General features: G+C 44.9%; 1 long non-coding RNA gene across 1 annotated transcript; it reads right to left on the bottom strand.

The window, feature by feature from the left end:
* Positions 1 to 1,365: 1,365 nt before the first annotated feature.
* Positions 1,366 to 6,202, bottom strand: LOC115948397. Its single transcript, XR_004082217.1, has 2 exons — positions 6,082 to 6,202; positions 1,366 to 3,505 (listed from the first exon to the last, which is right to left on the bottom strand). It is a non-coding gene; the product is annotated as an uncharacterized LOC115948397 (long non-coding RNA).
* Positions 6,203 to 7,936: the final 1,734 nt, after the last annotated feature.

Below are 7,936 nucleotides of genomic sequence, written 5' to 3'. Positions count from 1 at the left end.
CTGCAGAACTCCGTGTTAGTGCTAAATGCCACAGAAGTGCCTCCTGCCCTGGAAGTAAATACAGCCTTATTGGCCGCATGACACCTTTGTGGCAAACCAGGTTGGTCCTTAGGATCAGACATTTCTGTAGTGGCCAAGGCACTGGAAATGGGTGTGACTAAGGTAGAGGTGATAGGTTTGCATCTGATTGTTCGCTCTCAAAGAAATTAGTGCAATGCAGAGAGAAACGTGCAGTTTATGAAAGCAAGCAAATTAGTAACGTGCTGCTTGTGAATTCTGCAAGTTCACAACACGACCTCTCCTGAGGAATGGTGTATTTCCCAGGCCAAAGTTTACATTGAGCATGTGGCAGTGCAGGTATTCACTGCTCCCTGCTACAAAACTCACCTTCAGCATCCCAACAGGCCAGGTGTCAGCAGGATTAAACAAAACAAGCAGGTTCAGTGTCACCCTAGGGATAGTAAATTCTAAAGTTACAGGTGTAAACCCTTCCTTTTAAAAGGACATTTCTTTATGTATCAAATAACGCTTACTTGCAGAGTGATTCACAATCGAAATCCTTGAGGGACTTGGACATGGGCCCAGAGCAATTGGGAAGACAAATACTAGTGTGAGAGCAGTGTTGGAAGCAATTCTGGCATCACGACTCCCTGGAGCCTGCAAAACTCATGTAGATTTGACTTCTTCAGAGGAATTTGGTGCGATACCTTTTGATTTGGCTGAGGTGGGCATTTTTCATGCAAAATCAGGTAAGTTGCAGACTGACAGCCAGTGGCATCACCCTGGACCTTACAGTGGTAACTACCTGCTCACTTTTCCTTCTGTTCATTGCTCAGGTACATTGAGCAGCAGCTTGTGAGCCTTTGGCTTTCTCCTGGAAGTCTCTTGAGGCATAGCTAGAAGAGCTATTGCACTGTCTAGGGGAGCTGGTTGTATCTTCAGCACTTTTACTGACTGAAATGTTCTTGGGAATAACTGTAAAGCAGTGGTCTCTTCTAGCATTCAATGCTATCACCCTTTCCAGTGATTTATGTGAGATGGCAGAGTGAAACTGAGGTTTCCCCAGGCACAGTGTGGGTACTGCAGAAAGGGATCTTCAGAGCATGGCATCTACATCAAAGTGTATCAAACCTCCGTTCCTTTCATAGGGAATGCAGCTGGGCCACAGCTCTGAGTGTGCCTTCAAGCTGTCCTTGCTGGGGGCTGTGCCTGGGGGAAGGTTCCAGGAGTAAGGAATTGACTGCTGATGGCTCTGAATGCATCCCGATGCATTGCTTGGTGTCCAGTGTGCCCTACAGTGACAAACTGTACTGCAAGGTTGAAAACCTGTGGGTTGTATTTTACAACAACAACAACAAAAATATGTGAGAGAACCAATAGCCAAAATACATTTTAATTTATTAAATTAAATCCAGTCCATTTGATAAAATACAAGCTTATTATATTACCAATTTGTTTAAACCTGGGTCTTTTTTTTAAAGAAATACAGTCAAATAAGAAGTGATAATAGACAATTTCCTTTTTATGTTTTTTTCCTTGCTTTTAATAAAGTCTAGGATTGAAATGAACTTAAATTGTTTGAACAAAACTGTTAAAAACATTATAAAGAGATTAAACAAGCAGATTGAATTCTTAGAAACATCTAACATGCAAAACTTCTTTTAGCACATTTTGAATGCTTCAAATGAATTTCCTGAAAAATGAATTTCCTGAAAAATTATTTTGGCAAGCACTGGGATTACTGCAGGTTTCTCCAAGGCTGAGTGTGGGACAGGCCATCCCTTGTCCCAGCCAAATGCAGCTTACTGCAGGTGCTCCCTGTTCTGGTGGTTGTGTTGGGTCCCACTATGGTGAACAGGGATGGCACATTAAATTCCCACATAATGCAGTGAGAAGATGCTGTCTGCATGTATTGCAAGTACAATTCACATGCCAACAGCTCAAAAATTGTTCTTATGGGAATTATCAGCAATGCATTCGTTTTAGCAGAATCCCCAAAGTTCATTAAATTTGTCTTAGACTTCAGCTAGTAAGAAGGTTAAGAAAAAATCCTCCTGTGTAAAAGTCTGTTTTATTACAGATGAATGAGTATCTGATCACTGTTCAAGTCTGAGGATAGTTTCCCTTGTTCTGGACAACACACATGTGTTGCAAACACAAAGTAAAAGTTTTTCAATTTCTTTTTCCAAAATAATTAGTAAATCCATTAAATAAGCAGTAGACTAATTATATTGCATAAGTTATTGAAATAGAAATTGTAAAGTCTCGATGAACAAAGGCTAAAAAAATGGTTTCTTAAAACACATGTACCTCAGCAAAAGTTAAATGCGCAGCAGTCTAAAAAAATCAGCTTCAGAACAATGACACTTGGAACGGCCTATCTTAAAAATGACAGATGGCTTACATTCTACATTACATTTCTTTTTAAGAAGAATATCTAAGTAACATTCACTTGTGGTTGTTCCTAGCATTAGCATTACCAATATACAGGCGATAATTTAGGAATTTCAAGGCAATATTTTCCACCTTGCATATGCAAAGAGTTAACATTTATTAAAAGTATAAGCATATCCTTTTCATTAAAGGATCACAAATTGCTTTAGGTAAAATCCATGTACAATATTTACAGTCACCCTAACAGCTATACAAGTTATGTAAGTATCTTGGATCCTCTGGAGAGCACTGGTGGGTGCCTGGTTGTATCCATGCACTCCTCTCCACACTAGTCTGGTGCACTGCTGTCAGGGCTGTCTCCTGGAGTTCAGTCCTCTCTTGCTCCTGCATCAGCTCCCCAATTTTGGAACTATCCAGCTTCCCAGCCTTAAAGGCCCAGGACACTGCATGTGCCAGATTTATTTTAGAGTTCAATGACATTGGCTTCCTCCAGCTTCTAAAACAACTTTGGAAGTTCAGACCAGACCCTTTGAAGCTGTGCTTTCTGGTGATGCCATTTGAGGTCCTACTCCCAAAACCCCCCAAGAAGCTCAGAAGTCAGCCAGACTACTCCCTCTCTTTCAGTGGCCTACTTAGAGGGTGTTGCTAAATAAAACTGGTTTGGGTTTTAATTATCCATCCTGCCTGCAACCGTTTTCCCTCCTACCCTGTGTATTTCTGAGTAGGGCTGTTGCCTGCAATCCTGCCTTTGCTGCCCAGAGTCAATCTCCTAATGTGACGCCAGCTGGCATAGTAATGAACCTGCTCCTGTGAAAAACTAGGTCACTCCTTGCAGCGTGTTCTGCCAGCTCTGAACCAAGCGCTTTGCGGTTTGTTGTGTTAACAGAAAGTGTGTGTGCATATCATTAATCACTGGAGCTGCTTTTGATAACACCGGGCCTTTGATCTTAACACTCCTCATGAAAATTGCATAGTGGTACATCTTAACAGAAACTCCAGGTTTAAGCTGCCTGGGTGTGAGGAGGGTCCAGGTTCACACGTTGAGGATCCGTGATGGCGCCTGGAAAACAGCAGAAGGGTTGGGGGAGAACCTGGTCTTCACCTCTGGGATCTAGTAGGGTGAGGAAAGGAGAAAAGCACATTAGTGTGACACAGGATACAACTGTCAAGAGAGTTTGAGGGGCCTGGGGTGTTGTGAGGATCTATCTGCTCTTACTGTAACCACTACCCAGGTGTTAGGCCGTGGCTGGGCATCAGTGAGATTGGTCTTGCTGTACAGGGTGATTCAAGGACAGGTGTGATGCTGGCAAACACTCTGCAAGCATCACAACAAATTCACTGCTGGATGGGTGCTGGATTGAAGTGAGAGGAATCACAATGGTATGTGTCTGGTCCTTAAGCTTTTGGAGAATGCCATCCAGGCTCCATCAAAATGGAGCCTGTAATGCTTTATGGGACCACAGTCCATGTCTGCTGCAAAGAGAGGTGCAGAGCTGGAGGACCCAAAGGAGACAAACTGGTTACTGGATATGCCAGGCTGTTAAACTGCAAGGATAAGAATGGATAAGAATGTAAACTTCTCACGCCTGGAGGAAAGGCAGAGATAACAATGGTTGCTTTCTCTGATGACTGTGGAATCAGAATTTCATGCAATATGCAGCCCCTGTAGTTGTACTGAAGCATGAAGGACACCTGGATGCTTCTGTCATCCCTAATGCTGAAAACTCAAAGGATTTTATATAGGACTGGCTGTAGATGTGCATCCAGCCCAGGACTCGGGGTGAATCTGGCCATAAAACATAAAAGGGTTGAAAGCTCTGCTGGGTATGCGGATGGCACCATCCAAGCAGAGAAAGAAGTGCAAAACTATAGGCAAAGAGAGTACAGGGAAACAGGGAAAGCTATTGATCTCTGGTTGATGTTTTCATTGTTCTGATTTTTCCATTCCTCTGGGGATGCATCTGACACACTAAGGAACAAGTGCGATGTCACAAACAACATGTGCACAGCTCAGTGGCTGGGGACAACCAGCAGCCTGAGTCCTACATGCTGGCTGTCAGCACATACCAGAAACCTGACTCCCACGTCTGGCAAAGCCAGGGGCTTCAGGTGAGAGGGAAAATCCTAATGGCCAGGTGTGAACCAGGGAGAATCTGACTTCTCTTTGGACTGGTGGCTTCTTGGCATCATCTTCATTCCTGACTACACCTTTGCCATGCTGTCTGTTAGAGAGACTGTGATGGTGCCCTGGGGCTCCAGGACCCCATCTTTGCTTGCATGGTTCAGAGTGCAGTGGCCTTGGTAGCATGTGTTTGTGTCTAAGATTCTAGTCTTTGCTTTCCCTTCCTCAAGAACTGGAATAGGGACATTCAGGGGTTTATCTAGAACCCCCTTCTTTGCATCCTATCTGACAAATTGGAAAACACTGTATTTTTACTCCCTAGGGTCAGAATGCAAAATCAAATTAACAAGGGGCAAATACAAGGTTAAAGGGTTAAATGCAAGGTGTATCCTCATCACTGCACCTCAGTAAACAGCCCAAACTATTCAGAGCAAGGAGAAAGTTTTGGTGAGGTTTGCACATTCTGTTTTGCCTGAGGTCACTGTCCCACTTTCAGCAGAGCTGGCTATACCCATCATGAGCCTTGTTGCAGCAGTGTGCCAGCAATCCTCTGCGGAGGAGGCACTTGACTGTCTGCTGATTAAACACTTCTTCCTTGTCTCCTCCAAGGCAAAGATTTACTTTTCACATGTGGCCCTGGAGTAGCTGCTGTTACCTCTACTGGCACAGCGCACTGTGGCTGGGGAGTTCAGCCCCAGCCCTAGCTCTGCATTCTGTCATTCAGTGCAGCCTGTGAACAATTCCTGTGGTTGGCTGGGAGGTGCTGTTCTCTTTGGTGGTCTAATGCAAAAAGCAGCTAAAACAGAGCCTTGCCAGTGTGCACTTCCCTTTCTTCTGGGGATGGGGAGCGTGCGGGGCCCTGTCAGGGAAAATGCTGAGCACAGAATGTTTCCGCATGGGATTTTCAACAGCACCTGTATTTCACAGCAAGAAAATTATCTTTGCGGGTATAGAGAAACTCACAGAAAAAAATTGTAGAAACTCACAAGAAAATCCCAAGGAAGTCTCAGAGCTGTGCAGCTTGTGTGTTCATCACAGCCATGTCCTTCTTAGCATTTGATAGGGAGGGGAGCTCCTGCCCACACCAGCAAGGGGGAGTCTTGTGCTGTCTGAGCAAGTGCTGTTCCTTAGGCAGTGATCTGCAGACTCCCAGGCAACACCTGTGCCCCGAGGCCAAATCTCACTCTGCAATCCTAATGCTAGTCCCCACTGACTGCTGCAAGTTAGTGCAGGAGGTGTTAATGTCACCTTACACACAGAGAGGTGATGGCACACACCTTGTACATATGGTATCCAACTGAGGGAATCATAAATCTCGAATTTCCTTCCAGTTTAAAATCTTCGTCCGGGACTGAATTATGATCAGTTACAGTATGACATTGTTTAGCATGTCTTTCTGAAGGCAAGGGATGGCCACATTACCTAATGGGCAGTGACAAAACACTTGTCCACAAGGATGTGGCTTTATCCTACATGCACCACAGCGATCAAATATGAGGAGTTCCTGATGTGCACTTTGGGCATTATTCACATTGACTTTAGAATTTTTAAAAACAGCTAATTACCTTAAAGTCTGCCTTGTAGCTTGTCTCTTGAACAAAATGGTCTTCTGGGATAATGAAACCTTGTTTTGACTTTATAGGCTTGGATGGTTTTGCTCCAGTCCATGGGCGATACTCTTGTCTGAAATGAGATTGTCAAGACAGAAGAACTTGTAAAAGACAACATTATCACAGGGTACTTCTGCTCAGAGGGTTACAAAGCCAGAAGGCAAGGTGGGATGCAATCAGCTTGCAAGGCTGACTTGTCTGAGGCATACCGAGAATAAAAGAACTGAGCCTGAGCATCCTGAAGGATGGAACAGACTGGGCTAACTGGATTCCCTGACTTAACTCATCTTTTTTTCCTACAAAATATGCTCTTTCCTGGAGGTCATTGATGCTTCCCTCCTGGATAAGAAGAAGTCAGGGTTACTTTTTGCATGCTAGCCCACAGACCACGTCAAAGGTAAAACACTGTCTGGCACGTTGGCCACTTACATTTTAAGGCACCTTGGTCTGATGTGTGGCCCTCACATAAGCCAAGAGCCTGCTGATGTTCCCATACTTGGCTGTGGCTCTCTCAGCAGCAGGAGTGTTTGCCAGTGTGTGCTGTGCTGCACAGCTGTGGCAGCTCAGCCTGAAATGCATCCAAAGGGAGACACCATCTCAGCTGGCAGATGCTTACGCTGATGATTTTCCTTCAGATGGGGGGAAGTGCTTTAAATCTGCATGAGGATGTCTGAGAAGGCATTGCTGCTCCAAGAATAAGTCAGCCAAGGGTCATCTGAGAAATGCACAGAGACTGCACTGAGAAAGGGGCAGCACCAAAGAACAGCATTGCAGGGTCTGCTTAGTTCAGCTGCCAGCTCCCTTCTGCAGCTTTCCCTGTGCTTCTCTGCACCCCTTGTCACAAACAGGCCTCACTAGTGCCCCTGCCATCAGGACTTTCTGGATGCTGCAGCAGCAGCCAGCTGAGCTGTCTTGTTGCTCAGAGGAAGACAGAAGTCTGCTCTGTTTGTGTGTGTATCTCTGGCAACGAATTCAGGCAGCTTCTGTAGCAAAAGGAGAGGTGACTAACCGAGATGTGACAGTCTTATTTTCATACCCTGGCATGGTTCAATAACCACATTTTACTATCTGCTTATATACAGGATCAAGGGGTAAGACTGAGGCTTGTTTTAATGTGTCAAGCTTATCTTTGATCAAAGCCTTTCTGAGTTTCATTTTCCCAAGCATACTATTTGCTATATTTATAATAGCTGCAAATTCCTCTTTTAAATCTCTAACTCAAAGTGCCTAAGTGTGGAGTGTTATTTTAGAATATGTAGTTTGGATTTGATCCTTTTAGTATATTATGGATAATGTCCTATGGAAGAACTTCCTGCTGTTGGAAAGCAAAGCCAGGCCTCTGTCAGGGCTATGTTGCATTGCAAATCTTGTTTATTATCAATCAGTTTGTTCTTGCTGTCCTGAGCTGCCACCTTCTGCCTTCTCAGCACCATGCTGTTTGGGCCTGTTCAGGCAGCAGATGAGTGCCCACACAGCATCCCTGATGCCCCAGGTGAGTGCCCACGCAGCATCCCTGGTGCCCCAGGTGAGTGCCCACGCAGCATCCCTGGTGCCCCAGGTGAGTGCCCACGCAGCATCCCTGGTGCTGGTGGTGGTGTTCCTGCTCCCTTCCTGTAACTCCTCAGGATAAGGCAGCACTTTTGAAGAAAGGTGATTTTGGCCCCAAGAAGGCAACCTTTCAGCAGGGAATCCCAGATGTGAATGAAAGCAGAGCTAAATCTGATCTCTGTCCTGCTGCACAGCTAGAGAGAGGACACAGGTATTGGGCAAAATACCAGCAAAATGGTACAAAACCATCAGTTTCTAGGAA

This window comes from Geospiza fortis, unplaced genomic scaffold (assembly GCF_000277835.1).
Source record: "Geospiza fortis unplaced genomic scaffold, GeoFor_1.0 scaffold101, whole genome shotgun sequence".
NCBI classification, from domain to species: Eukaryota; Metazoa; Chordata; class Aves; order Passeriformes; family Thraupidae; genus Geospiza; species Geospiza fortis.
This window is presented reverse-complemented; position numbering and strand designations above follow the sequence as displayed.